Below are 24,074 nucleotides of genomic sequence, written 5' to 3'. Positions count from 1 at the left end.
TTCGCCTTGTGAGGGTAGTTTTAATAATGAACTGAACAAAATATTTTCCCTCCTATTGAAAAGAAAATTTCAACTTCAAATGTTTCAGTTGTATCACAGTTCAGCTTATTCCATATGTTATTATCGTACCCATACCGCATACCAGCCAACAACGGGAACTGGGTGGCGGATAGCGGTAGCAGCTACCCAGTCAACATTTTGGTTGGCATAACTTTTGTTATACATCATTCTATATGAATCAATTCAATCGTATAGAATGCATGAAAAAGCTATATACCTACCAAAGTGGAGGCTTTGGCACGACTTTTTCAGACTTTCTGCGAAAATTGGGATGAAAATAAAAAAAAAGGTTCTCAACAAGCCTCGAACACGGGATCTTTGAATTTGGAATCGGACACCTTACCACTGAAGTGTGATTATATGCCAATATATATGCATGTTTCATGCACAGCGACATTTGCTTTGTTGTTCTTTGAGGCCCATCGTCAGCAGATACCAAGTTTGGGTGGCAGTTTTTGCTAATTTATTGCGATTTTATATGGTGCTTTCTAGATTGATATATGATCTGTCAGTTTATACAACTTCACGCGATTCTAAGTTGCACTATATACGACATGTTTTGCTGTCAACATAGATTGTCGTTTATGAGTCGCATTGGGGATTTATAAACAACTTGTGTTGACATTGATAACGCCTTATTTGGCATGTTGTGCGATTTTGATTTTTGACGCACGAATATGTGATTTTGGATGCACATTCTTATACGATCAGGGATTGAATCCTAAGAAAATTGAGAGAATCTCTCACGTATCGCTCTCTGTAACTATCATAACATGCTGCATATCATGAGAGACTGTTTATCGTATACTGCTACAACTTTGATCAGATTGGGGGGATAGTAGTGCATGATAAAACCCCTCTAAACATGCTCCAAGCCTGGGGAACACTATTGCTATTGGAAGTTCGTGGATTGTTTATCGCGCCAGTAAAGAAAAACACCTATCCCCAACGGTAAACAAGCGAGAAAAATGGATTTTCTCATCGCTCTCTCTTTGGGGCTCTCGCTCGCTGCCACCATTTATCTGACTTGTTACATTTTGCGATACAATGACGATCGTGGACCGCAACAGATGGGATGTTTTTCTTTGCTTGCTTTGATCGTGCTTCATACTCAAATGAGAGCGAATTCTGCAATGCCTGTATACGAAACGTGGTTCACTGGGTATAGGGACGACAGGACGATACCCAATGCAACAAGTAATCTCTATCTCAAATGACTCAAATGATAGCCAAACTAGCTAATCGGCAGTCAGTAGTGATAGCTGGTGACTTTAATGCAGGAGCTGTGGAGTGGGGTAGCCGCTGCACCAACCAAAGAGGCCAACTATTGTTGGAATCCCTGGCCGCAACAAATGTAAAGCTGGCAAATGTGGGTACAATGAGCACCTTTCGCATAAATAATGCGGAATCGATAATCGACGTAACGTTCTGTAGTCCTAACCATATACGAGGATGAAACGCAACGCGCTTCGACGGCGAAGTATTCACTGAAGACCTGAGGCACGAACGGAACATTTTGGACCTAAACGGCGAAGGTTTAGTTACTGCGATGTCACGAGCGTGTGATGCTTCCATGCCAAGAAAAGCCCCTCCCAGAGACAACAGGCCGCCGGTGTACTAGTGGTGCGAATCAAATACAAATCATCCAGCAAACTGCCTTTGGGCTAGACGAAGAATGCAACGCGCACACACATAAGCACAAAGAGAAGAACGCAGTGCAACATTCAGGAAGGCAAAGTTAGCTCTCAAAAAGGAAATCAAGAGTCGAAAACGGGCATGCTTTGATAGTCTAAGTCAGAGTGCCCACTCGAGTCCGTGGGTTTTTTTTTTCTTTAAATTTATTTGGTCGGCCGCTTTGTCCACTTGGGCACCACTGGGCCAATTTCCTATAACTAGATACATTTGTTTTTGTGCTCTAGCCTAGATCTATTTATAGTGCATGGTTCCTCATTCGTCATCTCACACAAAGATGCGAAGAGCGTTCTGCGCTTACCACCATGGGTCGTTGTTCATATCCATATTCAGAATCCATTGTTCATTGCGTTGGTCTGGTTTGCCGATTGTGCTGTGTTGAGGCTGCTGCCTGCGAAGAGGGTCTGTTTGCCGCAGTTGCTCTCTGATGAAGCCAGAGGATGGACGTCCCTCCATCGTCCTCCGTGACGCATCTTCGAGGGACTGGGCTGTGTTTTTGTTGGGGTGCTGGGAATCAAACCCATGACCATCCGCTTAAAGCGAACGTGTAGCCAACTACGCCACGTTGACCCCTTAGAGTCCGTGGGGTGACGCATACAGAGTGGTAATGGCGAAGACCATAGGTGCCATAGCGCCCCAAGAGAAGTCGCCCGAGTTGCTGCGATCGATAATCGGTGTACTCTTCCCGCATCATACACAAGCCCATATTTCATCCCCGGCTAACGCATCGGGTGAGGTTATGGATGGAGCGTGGTTGATGAGGGCCATCAATAAAAGTAGAGATGGGCTCTCTGCGATGGAAGTGGCTGCACAGCAGCTCGACTCCATAATTGACTTTGCGTCCTCGAAGTCTAACATCAGCAAGGACCTCAAGCAGGCCCTGTTCAGACTTCGTAAGTCGATGTTCGCGGCCAAGCAGAACCATGCTGAACCCATGGCGACTGTGGCTGTGGCAGAACCCGTGGAATTGAAGGTGCCGAAGTCTACCCAGACGGAGCCCTTCGTCTTCGCGGGTAGCCCCAAAAGTGCGGAAGCGAATGCTTACAACAAGCAATCGCAGAAGCGCGCGAGGCAGCCGTCAGGGGAGGAGCTACCCGGCGGTGCTCGCAAGGCCAGGCGGATATTAACCCCGAAAACCGGCAGAAGTGCCGGAAAATCGGACCCCAGCCAGGCGTCCCGGAAAGCCGAGAAGGGTGGGCCCGAAAAGGCTGGCCCCTCACGGAGTGATGGGAACAGGGGGTTGCGACCTTTGAGAGGTCCTCAATCACCACAGGTTAGGGCGGATCAGGGGGGGGACGCCCCCTGGACAACCGTAGTGAGAAAGAAGAAGAAGGAGAAGCAGGAAGTTCAGGAGCGCAGGGATACCAGGCCTAAGAAAAGTAGGAGGGTAGGTGCCAAGCGCGAAAAGGGTGATGCGATCATCATCAAGACGGAGGAGTCCAAGTACTCGGAAGTCCTGAAGGCGATGCGCAGTGACGCGAAGCTCGCAGATCTTGGAGCCGACGTACGCAGTGTCAGACGCACTCGTACAGGTGAAATGATTCTCGAGCTTAAGCGCGACAAGGAGCGCAAGGGCGCCGCCTACAAAAGTTTGGCGGAAGAGGTCCTTGGCGAGGGTGTCGAAGTGAGGGCTCTGACGCAGTCAGTGACTCTGAAGGTGATGAACCTTGACGAGATCACCAACGCAGAAGAGCTCGTCACAGCACTGCGGCAACAGTGCGAGATTCAGGTGCCCACCGCTGCCGTTCAGCTACGGAAAGGTCCGGCAGGTACTCAGGTGGCCTTAGTACACCTACCTGTGGCGGACGCAAATAAGTCCGCTAAGGTAGGCAAGATCAAGGTTGGTTGGTCAGTATGCTCACTGAACATACATGAGCAACCGGTGATCTGCTTTAGGTGTAGGAAACCAGGAGACAAGTCCTGGGGCTGTAAAGGCCCTGATAGGACCAAGTTGTGTAGGCGTTGTGGTGAGGAAGGTCATAAGGCACTAGGCTGCAAGAACCCTCCCAAGTGCTTGATTTGTTCCGGCAAGTCCGTGAACAACAATCATCCAACGGGAGGCTCAAGATGCCCGACCTTCAAACGAGCCATTAACGAAAAGTCACAGTGCAGGTAACGCAGCTGAACCTGAACCACTGTGACGCAGCTCAGCAACTGCTGTACCATGCAGTTGCTGAGTGGGGGACGGACATCGCCATCATATCGGACCCATACCGAGTACCCGCCGGCAACGGCAACTGGGTCGTGGATGGATCCGGAAAAATGGCGGCGATATGGACGACGGGTAAATACCCCGTCCAGGAGTTGGTGTCTACTACCTACGAGGGCTTCGTGATCGCCAAGGTAAACGGGGTCCTCTTTTGTAGCTGCTATGCGCCTCCGAGTTGGTCGACCGAGCGGTTCACGCAGATGCTGGACTGCATGACGACCGTGTTGACAGGGCGAAGGCCAGTAGTAATAGCGGGTGACTTCAATGCCTGGGCCGGGGAAGCCGTATCACGAACCAGCGAGGTCAAATCCTGCTAGAGGCACTGGCCGTGCTAGATGTCGATCTGGCTAATGTTGGTACCAAAAGTACCTTCAGCCGAAACGGAGCGGAGTCGATTATCGACGTTACTTTTTGTAGTCCTGGCCTAACGAGTAGTTCGAACTGGAGGGTAGACAATGCCTACACTCACAGCGACCACCTGGCGGTTCGCTACAGTATCGACTACAACAACAGCAGGCAGCGCGTAGAGGAAGCGGCTAGGTCACGGCCAAGCCCTCGTAGGTGGAAGACATCGTACTTCAATGACGAAGTACTTAGGGAGGCGCTCCGTCGTGAGCGTAACCTACTCGGCCTAGGCGGGGACGAACTGGTAGCGGTGCTTTCGCGTGCGTGCGATGCGACCATGCCTAGGAAAGTCCACCCTAGAAATGGGAGACCACCGACGTACTGGTGGACTCAAGCAATTGCGAACCTGCGCCGTGCCTGCCTACGGGACAGGAGGCGGATGCAGCGAGCACGTACCGAGCAGGAGCGTGAAGAACGACGGGCGGTGTTCACCGCTGCCAAAGTCGCGCTGAAGTCCGAGATAAGGGCAAGCAAAAAGGCCTGCTTTGAGAGACTCTGTCAGAGTGCCAACGCGAACCCGTGGGGTGATGCCTACAGGATCGTTATGGCGAAGACAAGAGGTGCAATTGCTCCTACGGAGCAATCTCCACAGATGCTGGAGAGGATCATCGAGGGGCTCTTTCCGCGCCACAACCCTAGCCCATAGCCTCCTTTTGTAGGACAGCCGGGGATTGGGGCTGGCGATGAGGATAGAGTAACCGATGAGGAACTTGTAGGGATTGCAAAATCCCTAAGCATGGGGAAGGCACCAGGTCCGGACGGAGTTCCAAACCTGGCCCTCAAAGTCGCAATCTTGGAAGCTCCCGGTATGTTCAGATCTGCTATGCAGATATGCCTGGACGAGGGAGTATTTCCAGATGCGTGGAAGAGGCAGAGCCTGGTACTATTGCCAAAGGCGGGGAAACCACCTGGTGACCCGTCGGCGTATAGACCAATATGCTTGATTGACACGGCGGGGAAGGTGCTCGAGAAGATCATCCTCAACAGACTGTTGAGGTACACTGAGAGTGTAAATGGTCTCTCAAGCAACCAGTTCGGCTTCCGGAAAGGGAAGTCCACCGTAGACGCTATTCTGACGGTTAAGAAAACCGCTGAGATAGCACTCCAGCGTAAGAGGAGGGGGATTCGCTACTGCGCAGTAGTGACTCTGGATGTAAGGAACGCATTTAATAGTGCCAGTTGGGCGGCTATTGCCGATGCGCTCCTGCGTCTGGGGATACCCGAGTACCTGTACGAGATTCTCGGAAGTTACTTCCAGAATCGGGTATTAGTCTATGACACAGAGGTGGGTCGGAAGTGCTTTCACATAACCTCAGGAGTCCCGCAAGGTTCCATCCTGGGTCCGGTGTTATGGAATGTCATGTACGACGAGGTGTTGAGATTAAAATTCCCGGCGGGTGTGGTCATCGTTGGCTTTGCCGACGATATTACGCTGGAGGTCTACGGTGAATCGATCGAAGAAGTGGAATTGACTGCAGCCCACTCGATCGCAATTGTGGAGGAGTGGATGAGCTCCAGGAAACTGGAATTGGCTCACCACAAAACTGAGGCGGTTGTTGTCAACAACCGAAAGTCGGTGCAGCAAGCGGTGATAAGTGTAGGCGACTGCACGATCACTTCGAAGCGCTCCGTCAAACACTTGAGGGTGATGATCGACGATAAGCTTACCTTCGGTAGCCACGTCGATTATGCCTGCAAGAGAGCCTCCACAGCTATTGTGGCACTGTCCCGGATGATGTCCAATAGCTCTGCGGTGTACGCCAGCAAGCGAAAGCTTCTGGCTAGTGTCGCCTCGTCCATACTGAGGTATGGTGGCCCGGCTTGGGGAACGGCCTTAAGTACCAAGAGCTACCGTAGCAAGCTAGAGAGTACTTATAGGCTAATGTGCCTGAGGGTTGCGAGCGCGTACCGTACCGTGTCACACGATGCACTCTGCGTCATCATCGGTATGGTGCCTATTGGTATCCTTATCATGGAAGACATAGAGTGCTTCGAAATGCGCGGCACAAGAGGCATACGCAGGACTGCCAGACTGGCCTCCATGGTCAAATGGCAGCGTGCGTGGGACAGTTCCACCAAGGGAGTGTGGACTCACAGGTTGATTCCGAGGTTAGATATCTGGGTCAATAGGCGCCATGGGGAACTAACATTCCACCTGACACAGGTCCTTTCGGGCCATGGTTGCTTTAGACAGTATCTACACCGTTTCGGTCATGCGGGTTCTCCCGAATGTCCAGTTTGTGCAGGTTTAGAGGAAACGGCGGAACACGTTTTGTTCGTGTGCCCGCGTTTCCGCACAATGCGTGACCGCATGTTAGCCACATGCGGTCGGGACACGACTCCGGACAATTTGGTCCAGAGGATGTGTGAAGACGAGTTTGGCTGGAATGCCGTTTCATCGGCTATCACCCACATCGTCTCGGAACTGCAAAGGAGGTGGCGAGTGGACTCGAGGAGTGGCTAGTGCAGACGCTAAACAACAGGTGGTCCAAGGGTTCGCAGTCGGCTACGTAGGTCATACCGGTGCCCTACGGTCGAAATCGACCCTTACAGCGATTAAGTGGCCGCGGGGAGAACATACTGGTAGCGCTGCTGTCGTAGCGCCGGCCTACTGGGTTGGTACGAGCCTCTGGTTGTTCGGGGCAGGTGGAGGCCCCTTCGTCAGCAATCCCAGCTGGTGCTAGCTGATAGGGCCTGAGCCTTCAGTAGGTCAAATTGCGAAGCCCGCAGTATCAGTTCTTGATACCTGCGGTGCAGCTGGGCGCGGGCGTAGTGGTCGACCCTGCCCGCTTTCAGCGGACAACGGGAGGTGAGGACCACCTGGGAAGCTGGCAAAGCGCCAGCATGCTACCTTGGTGGACCCCCCTAAGCGTGTCATCGATGTTCGTTGCTGCATGGCTACGCAGCTAACCTGGAGGATGCGATGTGCAATAGCCCCTCTCCGAAGCAATGCCTTCTTGGTGGTCCCGGAGAGACGAAGGGTTTGGCGGCAATGGAAATGGTTTAGTGGGTCGGGGGTGTAGTCCTGTTTACTGCTTGCATGTAGTAAATGGTCCCTAACCCCACACGGCGTCTGTTGAGCAGATTATCCCCCCATTGCTTAGAAGAAAAAAAAAAAAAAAAAAAAAAAAAACACAAGCCCATGGCCCCCAGCGCCGTATGCGGCAGATGAAGGAGAAGAAGAGGCAATGGTGACGAACGAAGAGCTGGCAGAGGTTGTGAAATCATTCGCGTCAAGCAAGGCACCAGGACCCGATGGTATCCCGAATGTTGCCCTAAAAGAGACAGTGAATGCGGATCCGGACATGTTCAGAATCAACGCTGCATAGTTCAAGGCATCTTCCCGAATGTATGGAAGCGACAGAAACTGGTACCGGGGAAACCACCAAGTGACCCATCGGCGTATAGACCTATCTGTCTACTAGATACGACGGGCAATTTGCGGGCTTGTTCCATATTCGGAAGGTGCGGACGGCTTGTTCAACAACTAGTTTGGATTCAGAAAAGGTAAATCGAATCCGGATGCTATCTAGTCGGTCGTTCAGACAGCTGAGGTGGCAATCGAGCATAAAAGGAGCGACCAAGGTATCTTTCAATATACCTTGGGAGCAACATCCGTTACTGCGCGGTTGTCACTCTAGATGTGAAGAACAGCCAAACTGGGAAGCGATAGCTTTACCGCCTCAAGGTACCGGTGCAGTTGTGTAAGCTTCTAGAAAGCTATTTTGATGATAGGATTCTACTGTATGACACAGTACAGAGTATGACACAGAGTACCTCAAGGTTCAATCCTGAGCCCGATGTTATGGAATGCGATGTATGATGACGAACTGAAACTGCCCCTCCCGATGACATTACCCTAGTGGTCTATGGCGAATCGATGGAGGATTTAGAGTTGACAGCAGCGCACTCTATCTTCACAGTTGCATAATGAATGAGGTCTAGGCAACTGGGACTGGCCCGTCACAAGTCTGAGGTAGTGGTGGTCAATATTCGCAAGTCCGAGTAACGGGCGCTTATCTCGGTAGGTGATTGCACCATAAAGTCCAGGCATCTTGAGGTAATGATCGACGACAAACTCAGCTCTGTTAGCCACGTTGAATATACCTGTTATTGGGCAACTACAGCTACCGTGATGTATCAATACCCGGAGGCTTAAGCGGTAACAAATATTCAACTACTATTTCAAATATATTTCTCTTCGATTTGATCAAGGTGCTATCATGTCTTGAATGGTTTCGACTTTAATCTTGATAAAACAAGAAGTATTATTGTTACAATATGGAATATAACCTGAAAATAATGAAATCAACTAGGCATGTCTTGCTCTTAAATCCGGAAATCTGTATCAAATAGCCGGACACTCTTGAATCAATATCCGGACATTCGCGTTTTAGCTGTTAATTGAATAAAAAATAGGCAAAATGCATTTTAACGTAGAAAATGCCTCATTTACTTAAGAAAGTGATGCATGCAAATTATTTAATTTGCATTGAAACATAAATTGCGAGGAAGATCGCTTGATTTGATTACTTACATTTTTCGATTGCGGATGGGCTCAGGTTATCTGCAACAATCATTGTCTATACAGTATTTTACTGAAATAATCCATATCCAAGTGAAAGCACACACTTTTTCTTATATTTATTATAGTCTTTTCAATATTCTGCGTTGCAAATAGCTGTTTAGTCAAGTAATATCTAAGCCTAATGAATAACGTCCGGATTTCAAATCCTTGGTTCACTAATCCGGACACTCGTTATCCACATGAAAAACATTCTTCTATATCATTTTTGCCACTTCATTGATTTCAAACATCAAATCAATATTGAGCTTGAGCTTGAGCATAAACTTGATTGGCCGCCCGGGGTTGCTAATCCAGTATTGCGAGATCAGCTGCACTTACACAAGGAACCAACCGAATGACTGTTTGGGACTAACATACACCCTCAGTGTATAAGTGCTGGTGATCTTCTATTTTTAGGCAACAATGGCGCCTGCCACGTCAGAATGCAGACCAATGAGGGGAAGAGGGGAGGAATTGATGATGCATTGAAATAGCTCCCACGTAGACCGTATATACCACTGCATCTACGCCAGTTCATGCGGGAGTGTAGGGATTGGGGGAAAGGCATGGCAGAGAGGTTTGCGTAAGGAAAGGCATGGTATAATGATGAGATAGAGTGAACCGTAGGGAAACGGTTTCTTGTCCGTTTCTGGTTCTAGCGTTTTTGCTATGAACGAGTAGGGTGTGAGTGTGATAGATTGAGATTGGAAGATAGAGGCAAGTGTAAGACACAAGTACAAAGTACGAGAAAAGGGACGGGCCTGGGATTGAACCCATGACCTCCTACATATGAAGCAGAAGCGAAAGCCATTAGACCACCAACCCCGTCTCTTTCAAACATCAAATTAATATTTTACACAAACTTATGTTCACAATTTATCACTCAAAACGCATGTAAAATTGAATTCCGCTTACTATGCATTGCATTTCAGTTTTCGGTATACGCTTGAGTTACACGAAGATGAAACGGTGTCAGACTGGGTCACAATTTTTTTTTTTATTTATATCAATTCAAGGTCAGTGATTACTAGATGAAAAATAGTAGTAAGGTGATAATAATGATACAATTTACAGATGTGAATAATTAATTACACATTAGTATTAAAATTAACATGTTAATTAATGATTATTATCAGAGTGTCCGGATATTGGTACCGTCCGGGTTTTGATTCATCACGGTATAGCGATGCTTTCGAAGATGATGTCTAACAGCTCTGCTCTGCTCATAACTGCATATTTTAACACAAATAAGCTTCTTGTCACGTCAATGTGAAATAAATTTCATTTGTGCATTAGCTTCCTTAAATGTAATAAATCAACCATATGAATTCAATAGAATCTCGCATAATCGCGCTATGAAACCCCTAGACCCCGATAAGAATCTTCAGCTGTCCGTTAAAAATCCACAAAAACCCGCTAAAACTCTGAAGTGGCTAGCAACAAATCCACAGGCTCTTGTTTAGGAGGCAGGAATTGAACCTTCCCAATGCTAGGAATTTAGAGAACATTGCTTAAAATTTTAAGATTCCGCTGTGATGTTGCTGAAAATTCTCAAGTCTCCGATGAAAATTCTCAAAAGTTCATTAAGATTTCCAAAACTACCGTAAATTCGGCTGAAATTGATCAGTAGGGTGAAATTGATCACCGCGCCATGCGATTTAAATCTTACTAAAAGTGCACAATAATCAATACAACCTATAGTAAATGAACGTTGTTTGTCTTAAACATTGTCAAATTGTGTGTAGTGAAGATTTTTGTGTTAAATAATGTTTATTTCTATGAAAATAATGTAATATTCCGGAATTATGTTTTGTGTGATATTGATAGACATCCATAAACTTCTAGTTTTAGACGAGGATTTGAACATGGTGTCAGCCTGAAAGTTTGTGAGGATGCTTAAAATATATCCCCAAATCCAATTTTACCATCAAAATTCGTACCAATTTGCTCATTTTGTTGAAATATTGAATTTCTACAGCATGTTAGAAAATTCCTTTGGAAATTGGCTACATTTAGGCGTTTTCCGCGGTATTCTTGAAATTGAATTTGTAACTAATGGGGCGATCCCTGCCCAGCACTGGTGAGACTCCCCGCTCTACAATTGCCTCAGAGTCGGCGTGCGCGCTTGACTATCGCGACCAAGAATACACTAAATTACTTTTGCTAAACACAAACCCACTTTATTCAATACTTCGCTCAATCAGGTACCTTTATTTCTCCCACTTTCTTAAAGGCTATCTCCTACCTCACTTATTCCCTTCTTCTTCACTATTGGCGGGGCCCCTTCTTCACGCTCCGCTACTCCACCGTCTTTCCTTCCTGGACTACGTTTCGCTACTTCTCGCGTTAGTTCCGGCAGGACACGGCCGGTGGAACCTTCACTCCTCCGCACAGCACTTCTGCTTCCTTTTCCGAGTTCAGGGTGGACGACCGGCTGGCACTTCGCACTTCATGCCTCAGGCCATTAACAAAATGGCCGCCTCTAGGTGACGCCTATCGAATCGCGGTGGTAGCCTTCGGAGTGGCACGTTAGTGGACTCTGGGCCTACTCCGAGGTATGGCAATGACCACGGCGTGCTTCCGGCGGTACTTTGGCCAATACAGGCTCAGGTGCAGGATGTAGTGCTCGGTTACTCCGACGTAGAACAATGGGTAAACTACCGGTGAACTACGGTGAACTACGGGGTCCTGGTGGGTCAAGGGGCGAAAATATGATGGGTTTTTGACGATTAATATGAGGGCTGCCTGGATTGGAATGGTTAACGGATTACCTGGATGTAGTTCCAATGTCGCTTCTTCCACTTTCCACAACTTATTTTAAATTTCACTTTAACTTTTTGGCTTTTAGCAACTAGCGTCGTATTCTTTCGCGTGCTGCAGTCTTAATGATTTTTGCGATGGCGAGTACATATCGACGATCGCGACCGTTGAAGCATTTTTCCGCCCATCCATATTCGCCCCATCATGGCCCCCTTTACACCACCCACAATGGCCGCCCATCCTTATGCTCCTGTGACGCCTGGTGGTGAGTAGCGGAACTAATGATGTGGCTGCGTTCTTCACAGTGGGAGTTGGGAAGTGTCCAGTTTTATATAATTTAATATTTTCTTGGTACTATTTATTTGACAATAAAACGATACACAAAATAACGATAGTCTCTCAAATCTTGGACACTTCAACACACCACTGGTTACAAATTGATAATTATTTTCATAAATATTGTCTTGTTAAGAATTTGGCAGGCACATTTGTATTCAGGAGACTCAAAATAAGCATGTGGAGTTTGTTTCAAAACTAACAATAATCACATTGACAATCAATTGATCAATTTCACCCCGAAATAGGAAGCACCGATTTTTTATTTTGGTGATTATTTTTATCACTAAAATCACGTTTGTTAGAAAATTTTGGTACATGAGCCAATGAGGTTCATCATCGTGCTTGTTTTCCTACATTTAGTTGTATGACATATACCGTAAAACGGGGTAACTTTGATAGTTTTTTCGAAGAAAACTTGAATATTTATGCATGCTGTTTCAAAGAATAATAATTTATATTTTTAAAACAAGTACTGGCATCCTAGCTATGGATTGCAGTCGATAGATTTCCAACAGATTTATTATGAATGGATATATAATTTTTCATGTAATCGAAAGTTGGTTTTCTGTTTTGGGGTAACTTTGATAATGGAGTATGAATCGAACAAAATTGAATGAATAACGAACATATGTAGGGCATTGCATACCTCTAGGCGTTTAACGTTATATGGAAATTTCTGACTTAGATTACAAAAATGGTCCCAGTTTGTGAAAATGCTATTCGCTAAAAAAATTGAGACCTTATTCAAGTTCTATGATAACTAGGCTGTCAAAGATAAGTGGCCAACTATTCAAAACCACATCAAATAATGATCGTAGAACAGATTGTTTGTAAGCGTTTCGAAAATGCTAAAATTGTGTCAATTTTTAATATTCGTATAAAAAGCCTCAAATGCACTTGATTCCAATGAAAATAGCTTTGACATGAAGTGCCATACTAATACTCTTTACATTTGCATTCGTTTTGCTTAACTGATTAACAGAAACTTCGTTATTTCGTTTAATATGTTGTGGGTCTCGCACTATCAAAGTTACCCGCATTATCAAAGTTACCCCGTTTTACGGTACCCCAAAACAGAAAACCAACTTTCGATTACATGAAAAATTATATATCCATTCATAATAGACTGGCCCTTAAACAAAAAAGTTGTAAAACTTAACGAGGCAGCCTCTAGATATAAGCCTTAGGGTAAGAAAAACGCTCTCTCAAAATTTCAATTCAATTGGTTGCTCCACCAGCTGGCGCAATCGATATGAAGTTTGTATGGGATATTCGTCTCAAATATATTGAAAATTGATCCTATGTCACTGTTTCGTTCCGTATACTAATTGTTCGCATTCAAATAAGCTCAGAATGACAAATACACCAGGTGATACCCTAATGAACATAATTGCAGAAGGTTGTATCTGGATTTAATCTCATTTTTATTACTTTTTCAGTTGTTGAAAGTTAGGCTTAGATCAGCACTCCCGTACAGTCACTTATATGCATGCGATATGTGCCTCAGCTCGCCCAGCGTCATAGGTGGCTATGATGCGCTTAGTGGTTACCTCCAAGCTATGTTGAAGAAATACAAGCAGTATTGCATGATATACTTCAGATGGTTAAAACATCAACTTTATTAATTTTGATCATGGTACAATCTTCTACAATATTCTTCGCTATTATATCAAGTAGTGTTTTTGACATTCTGGGTCCAATTGAACGCGAGCATCAATTTTCCAGAACCAAACAGTAGATGATGTGCTGTTGCTCATATGTTTGAGCTGAAAATCCCATATTAACTTCAATTCAAATGCGCCAGCTCATGGAACGACCAAATGAGCTGAATTTTTCAGAAAGGCTTCCTCTAACCCCAAGAAATAATCCTGGGGGGTGCCCCGTGGAATCATACAACTTTATTTTTCTCCCATACTGAGCTGGGCCAGTCTAATTCATAATAAATCTGTTGGAAATCTATCGACTGCAATCGATAGCTAGGATGCCAGTACTTGTTTTAAAAATATAAATTATTATTCTTTGAAACAGCATGCATAAATATTCAAGTTTTCTTCGAAAAAACTATCAAAGTTACCCCGTTTTACGGTACACAAACTTCATTCACCATCCTCAAGAATTCACTGAAAAATCTCAGAAGTCCTTAAGATGAAGATGAATCGAAACCAAAGTTCAAATGTTCAACAGCACGGATCTGGAGAACCAAACATCCGATTGAGCTGAAAACTTAATCGATTGGTCACTAGCTGGTGGTGATCAATCGATTAGGTTTTCAGCTCAAACGGATGATTGGTTCTCCAGATCCGTGCTCTTGCAAATTTTAACTTTGGCTTCGATGCATCTTCACCATAAAAAGAACATAGAATCTTGTGATGAATCTCCTGAATCCAGGTATGGATCACGAGGATCTCGTAAGGAACATTTTGAATATTTCATGCAGTCCGCATCCTTGATTAAAATCTATACTCTATCCTGAGCACAATGGTATAGGGTAATGGCCGTATTTTGGACCCCCTAAGAAAGTGATTTTCGTTTTTTGTCCCAATTTATTCATTGCACAGCGTAACCAAGTCAAAGAACATTCCAAAATGTAGAGAAAAACTTCCTCTACAAGATAAAAATGCCCACACGGTCATGTAGGATCCAGTGTTGACCAGACTCATTTCCCGGAAATTCGAATTGTGAAGCCATGAACTGTTATAACTGTGCGTTGTATTCCTGAGATGGAGGGAGAAGTGGTTGGGCTTGAGTGTTGCACATGGGATCCGACAGTTTCGACTCGGTGGGCCGCAATTCAAGTTTCGGTGAAATGATTCGCACTCACTCACTCACTCATTTCATTTCACCGAAACTTGAATTATGGCTCTCTGGGATCAAAATTGATCGATTTTGTGTGCAGTACTCAAGCTTAACCATCTGCTTTTCTATCTTTGGAGGATAGAACATGGTTGTAGTAGTTCGTGGCTTCGTAGTTCGAAAAATGTTATTTTCGGGGAAATGAGTCTGAGCAATACTGGTAGGATCCAAAAAACGTCGAAAATAATAGAATTGTAAAGGACTGTTTTTTATTATTTTGGACACACCAATACATTTTGGACCCTCAAGGTATATATTTTGGACCCCCGGCATTTTTTATCGTTTGGCGACAAAGTCCACGACACTGGTTCTATAGTATGCTTGTCCAAAGTCTAATCAACCGATTGACAATGGAAAACTGAAGTAATTCTACGCTTCTAGTTCAGAAATTTGAAAAAAGTTTTTGTTTACATGTGAAAAATTTCTGACGGCTTCAATTTATGTGTGTAACGTGTTGTAACGGTTGCATGGATGAACCGATTAAATTAAATTTATTTCTGATAAAATAAACACATTTTCTATGTACCAACGGTTGATGCAAGTGCGGAATAGTCCTATCATTCCAAATGACACGCGAATTGAGTTGGTCTTTCGATTTAAACTGGAGAATTTGCAGGAAAACAGCCCAGGGGGTCCAAAATATATAGGGGTCCAAAATATATTGGTTACCCTAGAATGTTGGATTCTTAAAAAAATGTAACGTCCTACAAAGTCTCATAAAGCATTCATCGCACGCTTCAATGACCTTATTGAGAATAAAGTGTAGTTTAGATAGTTCAAATTTGTCATGTTGGCGTTTCAAACGGCGTATAGAAGAATCCGGACGGTCATTTATTTCTCTAAATAATATCAAAGTTATTTACTTGAATTCGATTTTACTCGAAATACGCAATTTATTTAATGAAATTCCTTAAAAAGTTAAGTGTTGGGCGCAGTCGTCTCTAGTCCGATGAACACATATTGAAAGCAGCATTTAATTTTCATCACCTTCAATGCCATAATTATTCATTTAAACTCATTTCAAATACTCCAATAACATGATTAATATCAAACATGATAGTTCCTGAATCGACACATCTAGAGATACATACTCCCCAACCAACTAATTACCATACACTATTCGCGATGACGAAGGCAATTACCACAGTTGACCCTATGCGTGAAGCTCCGATTTCTTTACATGGCAAAGCATAGGAAGTCAATTTTCAAATGCTTCGAAAAAAATCAAAACATAATTTAATTAAATTCTGTTAAGTGTACGGGATTAAATTTATGATAATCTATAGAATCCGCAGAATATTGAGGAAAAAACATAAAAATCAAAATAATGTGTCTAAAATGTAGCCCATCAAAAGTTTATCAACATGTGATGAAAAGATTTTAAATAGCTAGGGTGCCGGTTCCAATGGTTGTAATGTACCAGTAGATTGGACTATGGCATAAAACGAACATTTTTCGATAAAAACGACATGTGCTATTTTTCGTGGATAGATCGTCTCTAGTTTAGTCGATTTGCCAAATTTCAGCTGTTTATTTTATCAAAAAGTCATATAAATAATTAAGTTTGTGCAAAAAATTTGCTCCCTTGCACCAGTAGTTGCCGTCGTGTTCCAGTGGTGGATCAACGGATGGAAGCAGTTTTTAAAATGGATGTACAAAAATGAAGAACAGCCCTAGAGATGATCTTTATGCTTCATTCGCAACATATTAATTGCTGTTCCGAGGGAAAAATGTTAAACCTATGTAAACAATTACTATTGTGTTTAAAATTCCTTGCATCATTCCCGAACGTCTACTACTGGAGCACTAGCGCAACTACTGGAACACGTGTACCAATAGTGGCTCAAGCGATTTTATGTTAAAAAATTAGTTTTATCACTCTTTTTATATTTTTCCCATAAATTACAGGTTGAAATCTTTCTGTTGACGCCAAAAGATCTCTGTTAAGGCTTTTCGTTATTTTGTTATGATTTTTATAGCTTAAGTAGTCCACTAATGGCACCGGCACCCTATTGTAGTTAATTTTATACAAGGATTTGAAATTGCACTTCCTATACCTCATCGGGTAACATTTTTTGACGCTTCACGCGCAGTGTAAACTTTTTCCAGATGGCAGCACCGTACCTTCGTTAGATCGAATTCACGAAGTATAAGACACATTGGTAGCTAATCCCACGCCCCATTCATTAATTCCCTGTGCAACTTCGATTGTTCTGGTCAATCACGGAGTAGCAACTACGAATTGTACGGTTATCTATGCTCATGCTCATGCTCATGCTCATCTTGTGTCTATGCTTGTGCTTTCTTCAAACAGCTCCAATCCTGAAAAAAAAACATTTGAATCAAGTGGACGGAATATTCGAGTGGGCTGGTCATGGAACGTGAATGCCTGAGAAATGATGTTGGAACTCAAGTTGAGATACTCATAGAGATAAATTACTCGATAAAACGTTGCGAACACACTAACATCTAGAGTTACAAAAGCGCATACGAGATCCCTAGCAGTTGATGCGATTTGGGGGAATAACGACGGAAATTAAGCTCTGGAATAGGCCTTTTCATGTGACAGGTCCGTCTATGCATTTGTTTACATCGGTGGAAGACCGGTGCTAACGCGGGACTGTCATCTCCATAGAAGAACTGCCGAAGAGCTTCCCGATCAGCTGATTTGAAACGTCTCGTGAATAGGCCTATGCGGTAAGCGCGAAGCTGGCTACCCGAGGAGGAATAAATAGCTCGCAATAATCAATACATACCATATTTTGCTATCATACTATGATTATGGAGCCGGATCCTATTCTTGGCACTTTTGATTCACTTCGGCAGTAAGGTTTTTTGAAAGCTCCTGAGCTTACATATATTTGGCTAGAATATGCGTCGTACTGAAGTGCTTCGTTTTACAATGGTTCAGGCGATTCAGTCGTGGAAATCCCCCCATGCCAAAGTGAATCATGGAAGTGCTCAAGTAGCTCGGCACCCTAGGTACCGTTTTGATTCATATTACGGACACTTAAGGCCTCAGTGAAGTATAACCCAGCTTGGACCATACAAAATAAATCATTATGTATGATTTTTTAGCGTTATCGAGCGTCGGAAGCCCTTAACTTTCGGATGGTGGGTAAAGAATACGCATCCGCAACTTGAATAATTTTAAATAAATCAAAACGTGTGACCTTTTCATGATTCTTATTCCGGACGCTCCCTCACTTTTGCCTCATATTCCGGACGCTTTGATTCGAATTACGGACAGCTCATGATAATCATTAATGGAACAGTCAAATCATCAATTGAAATCGTTCAACCACTTAAGAGACGTCTAAGGTAGTTGGGCATTATAAATTTGCAATGATATTTATGGAAAAAACCTAATAAAACGAGCCTCAAAAATGAGAACTTTTGGACGGCGAAAATTGAAACATTTCGTGTGAAATGTTTCCCATACAAACGAGAGTGTCCGGAATTTGAAGCTGTCCGTAATATGAATCAAAACGGTATTGTCAAGTTGTCAATACCGCTTTTTGGTGTTATAATGATATTGGAAAAAAATGTTTAAAACAATTAAAAATACTTTATTTTGGTATTCGATAGGTATTGAGGTCTTCTGGAGATATTGAACTACTATTGAAAAATTTCACTTTTATATGAAAATCCACCATGTATTACAATACCTGATCTAATTATTGATTTGGTGTTTGTAGAATGTGCATGAGATATTATTTGAGGTATTTTACCTCTTATGCATACCTCATTCAGGTTGTTAGTATTGGAAATTATCTGGTATGGAATACCTCAATTTGGTATTCAGTAGAACTTCTGCTCGGGTAGCTTTTCAAATGAATGAAACCAAAAGCACATTGATATTTACCCAAATTAACAATTTTTTATGGAATTCAAAATTGTTGCCAAAAACGGATCCATTTCGTTGCTAGAATCGGGGATGCCAAAAATAGAGCATGCCAAAAACGGAATCCCACTGTCAACAACGGTTGCACTAAATCGCTTAATTTTTTCACAGCATACTCTTATCAAAGTATTGTTTCGAAAAACGAATGATTGAACATGAGAAAAAATCTGTATCCTAAGATATTTACGCGGGCTATGGCTACGCGTCGGTTCCCTAAGGAATTTTGAAAAATCTCCTGATTCAGATGACCATTGACCAAAATCGACACAGATTCTAAAATTAGAAGAGTTTTTTTGAGATGATGATGCAAAAATATCGAAAAGCAAAAACGTAATAATGATTTCAGGGTTTTTGTGTTATTGATTGAATGAAATTGCTTCAAGTTGATTTAAGGACATCGAGTATGTAAGAATGTAAATTGACAAATGTGCACATAGAATACATGTTCTGCGATTGGAAAATTTGGTAGGTTGTTAAAAAGAAAACAGTGGGAGTCTTGATAGATTTAGTAGATCATGTAATTTGAAGTGACGGATCGTTTGACAGGTGTACCGTTTTGATTTATATTACGGACAGCTTCAAATTCCGGACACTCTCGTTTGTATGGGAAACATTTCACACGAAATGTTTCAATTTTCGCCGTCCAAAAGTTCTCATTTTCGAGGCTCGATTTACTAGGTTTTTTCCATAAATATCATTGCAAATTTATAATGCCCAACTAGCTTAGACGTCTCTTAAGTGGTTGAACGATTTCAATTGATGATTTGACTGTTCCATTAATGATTATCATGAGCTGTCCGTAATTCGAATCAAAGTGTCCGGAATATGAGGCAAAAGTGAGGGAGCGTCCGGAATAAGAATCATGAAAAGGCCACACGTTTTGATTTATTTAAAATTATTCAAGTTGCGGACGCGTATTCTTTACCCACCATCCGAAAGTTAAGGGCTTCCGACGCTCGCTAACGTTAAAAAATCATACAAAATGATTTATTTTGTATGGTCCATGCTGGGTTACCCAAGCAACCAATAGTACTTAAGCAGTGAACTCCGTAGTTCACTTTTGGTATAAATCTAGTTTCAGTGAAACTTTCTCGCTGATTGAGAGTTCACGGCGGACATTGAATGAACTTGATTCTCAGAAAAGTAACTCATGAACTCATCAACAACTTGAAAGTTTAGAACAAGGTCGAATTGAACTTATTTGGTACTTGAAGGTAAAAATCAAACTTAAACGAACTTTATATGAACTGTAAAGTCCGGTTAATTACTTAAAAAGTAAGCTGATTAAGCCAAAACATGCCCTTTTATCCGAACTTTTGGTTGCTTGGGTTATACTTCACTGAGGCCTTAAGTGTCCGTAATATGAATCAAAACGGTAGAACATTCCATGTACACTATCCGCCAAAAGCATGGAATCACATAATCGGGTACTGTAACGATAGATTTGAAAATCGAAACACCCCCGAAAAGTGTAGATTCACTATGAAAGCAACTTGTGCTAATCGGTGAACTTTTTGGGGTATAATTATATTCAAATCGAGTGTGGCAATACTCGGCGATGTGAAATCGCATTTTTGGCGGGTAGTGTACTGGAATCCGGGGTAACATTGATCAGCGGGGTAACATTGATCGCAATGACCTTCCTTGTAAAAAGTTCGAACCAACATTTATCGATGGTGAATCTCTTTAATTAATTAATCATAAACATTGGGGTTTTTGCGAAAATTAAGATGCGTTCATGCGTAAATTTTTCAACTTTTGAAAACAATGATTTTCATGATTATGGATGGCACGATCAAAGAACCATGTCTTACATGAGTTCTGAAAAGGATATGAGCAAGTGAAATGCGATTGTAACTGAAAATCACATTGCCGAAAATGATTTCATTGTCGAAACTTTCATAAATATGTTCAGTTAAGCATAATTCACAGATTAGTGTTAAGAATGCTGAATTCCCTTAAAAAGTTACCTACGTTCAGGCGTATTCCACAATTCGAGGTGTTTTCAATTTTGAAATAACTCAAAAAGCAAATGACTCGAAAGAGTTTGGCTTTCATATTCGGCTTCAGGGACCATGATTTTAGTAAGTAATGATATTTTTAAAATATCCGAACGTTGTTTTCATGGATGATCAATGTTACCCCATATCAGCTAAATAAAAAAAATCACTTTAAACATTTTTTTAAACATACTTTAAACTTTCATAAAATAAAATGCAGTATATAGACACGAGCAATGTGTGTCAATACTTGTTTCAAAAATATAAAACTTGCAACATATTTTTGAATGGAATTTTTAATAAATTTAAAAAAAAAAGATCATTGTTACTCCGGATTACGGTACATAAGAAATAATTGACTTTGACGCAGATAGGCTTATAGACCATGGCAGGACGTGTGCCATCACTGAACGTAGTTAACATGTATTTTATTAGCCAGATTCAAGTGCTTACTCTATAACCAAATATGTTCTGAACGTTTTGGATATCTAGACTCTGCAGATAAGACGAAGCTTGTTTGTTTATATTTTTGCTGCATAGAAAACAACTGAAGACAATACATATTACAGTGGGATTCCGTTTTTGGCAACAAAGTCGAAATTTTCAGTTGCCAAAAACGGAACCGTGCCAAAATCGGAACCCTTATTTTAAATTTTATTTTTCAACTATAGGTTTTGAAAACATCATAAGAATGTTATTACATCATCCTTGTGGAACCATATGGCATTAAGACTTCAGAACGGTTCACATAGAAGCAGTTTTTCGTAATATTGTACTATGCTATGAATCTATAGCGCCGTGATGTTAATTGTGACAAACGTTCTACATACTTACTTTTTACGCCTCAATGTCTTTAAAAATTTGCAGAAGCTTTATGTACACTATTTGTATGAGTGGACCATGTAAAATAAATAATCGCAAAAGTGACCTTTATATAAGAACTGAGCATTTTCCTAAAACTGTGTAATACGAAAAAAAAATTAATACTGTTTTCATACAAAGACGTATTTACAAAACAAATGCGCTGTGTATTGTAAAACGGCATGAGTTTTTTTTTATTTAATGAGTATTGAAAATCAGTTTAACTTTAAGGATTAAGCGTAAAATTTTACAATATTCGGTAAGTTTAGAATACCCTCCTTTAATTTATGTTTCTGATGAAGTAAAGCAGTCCATAATTAATGATTGACTGCAATCAAAAAAAGTAATCAACAAGAAAACGCTAGGGCTCTGAAGCATTTTGTTAGGAATATTGCTACGATATTTCCGAAAATTCTCAAGTCTTCAATAAAAATTTTCGAAAATTCATTATTCTTAGGCTACCACTAGCACTCCTTAAATTTCTCTGGAAACCTTTCTAAAATCTACAATAAATATTCAAAATGCCACTACAAGTCCACATTATCCAGCTAGGAATTACCAGGATGCCATAGAAAACTTAAGAGCTTATTAGGAATCACAAAATTTCGGACTTAATCCTCAATAACCAATTATATATTCTCAGGATCCCGCAAGAAACCCTCAGTGTTCGCTAGGAATCTGCAGACATTCTCAAGAATCCGTTAAAATTTCTGAGAAGTCTCTTATGAACTAAGAACTCCCTAAGGATTCTCCAAGGTTCAGTTAGGAAATTCATAGTCCCAGCTCGCAAGGAACATTTTAATTATATTGAGACCCGTAACTTTGATTAAAAATCTTGTATAAAACACATATCTTAACAAATCTAACGTCTTAAAGAATCTCCAACAAATAGGGAAAGAAGCTCGCAGAAAGATTAATATACACATTAAAACCACAAACAAAATACTCTCAATCGTTTTATCGCACGCTTCAATGATATTTTTGAGAATAAAGTTTAGTTTGGACTGTGTTTGCATTCGTTTTGGTGTCGGTATTGAATGGAACATTGGAATTCTTAAAAAATAATATACAATATACCATGCCCACACAGTTACGGATCACCCACAGTGACGGATCACTTTGGCGTTCAACATTGTATAACTCACTCGAAACATGAACGTTGACGTTAAACATATTTTCCCCATGTTATACTATTTGTCTTCTACCATGTGTAATGTTAAGCACAACATTCAACCGCTAAATAACGGTGTATTTGACAAATGTTTAGTTGGTACCACACAGCTATTATTATATGGTCGTTTTTTGTAAGAAGTGCCGTCAGCATTCATAAGCTCCCACAGGTGGTAAAATTCAAATGTTATACTATAAAACATGCTCGTTCGCTTCGATTTAGTATGAATTCATCTTTCGAAAACATTTTTCTTGATTGTTGATTCTAAATACCGAATATTAGCACTGCTAACTAGTGATCCATAATATGGACCAGGAAATGATTGTTTACCACGGTTATGGACCACTTCCAAAGAATGTAGATTTATGCCGTTTAAAGCATTGGATTCGACATTTTCAGACAATAGCACTAAGCATAAAACTAATAAAACATCAAGGTTTGTAAATTTCATTTTTTTTGCAGGCAAGAATGGGTGGAAAACTTGGTGTGAAGCGAAAACAGTTCATGCCTCAGTTACTACAATGCAGTATCACAAAAAAGGTCATTTTACTCTTGTTTCCAGCTCTAACACTGCTATTTTTTGCAGTAATATATGGCACATTGTTAACTTTCACCAAACCATGCAATACAGATGCATTTAGTTGAAAATCTCTTGATTTTGCGCACTGATCCGTAATATGTCACAATTTGATCCATAATATGAAAATTGATCCATAATATGGTTTTCAGAAACCGATGCATTTGTTAATTTTTATGTAATCCTATGTAAATACTTCACTCAAAACAGTTTACTAACCGAAGTTGTAATTTGAAACGATTCAATTCGTGCTTTTACATTATAATTTTACGTTTTCCATGTCGTTTTATTGAATTTTATAGGTTGCACTCCACACTATTTGATCCATAACTGTGGGGTCATGGTATATACTTTTTTATGGATTATATGTTGACACTTCTGCAATTCACTAGAATAACGCAATTTATTTAATGAAATTTGTGGGCTTCGTGGCCGTGCGGTTAGTGTTACCAAGCATTTAGCCGCATCGTGTCAAGGAGTGTGGGTTCGATTCCCGCTTCAGTCCGGAAAACTTTTCGTCAGGAAAGTATTTCGACTGTGCCACTGGGCGTTAGCATGCAACGTTGTCTAGTGTGGTGCTTCCTTCAAAGGGCAAATCGTCCACTGGAAGCATTAAAGTGTCGGTCTTTTAAAAAAAAAGTATGAGCACGACATTTTGCTGTATTTGCATCTATTA

General features: G+C 41.9%; 1 protein-coding gene across 1 annotated transcript in view; it reads right to left on the bottom strand.

The window, feature by feature from the left end:
- Positions 1-24,074, bottom strand: part of LOC5577896 (serine-rich adhesin for platelets) — a 404,297-nt gene that overhangs the window by 378,370 nt on the left and 1,853 nt on the right. The window lies entirely within an intron of this gene.

Source organism: Aedes aegypti, chromosome 2 (assembly GCF_002204515.2).
Source record: "Aedes aegypti strain LVP_AGWG chromosome 2, AaegL5.0 Primary Assembly, whole genome shotgun sequence".
Taxonomy (NCBI): Eukaryota; Metazoa; Arthropoda; class Insecta; order Diptera; family Culicidae; genus Aedes; species Aedes aegypti.
The sequence above is the reverse complement of the archived record's forward strand: the minus strand, read 5'-3'. Positions and strand labels throughout refer to the sequence as shown.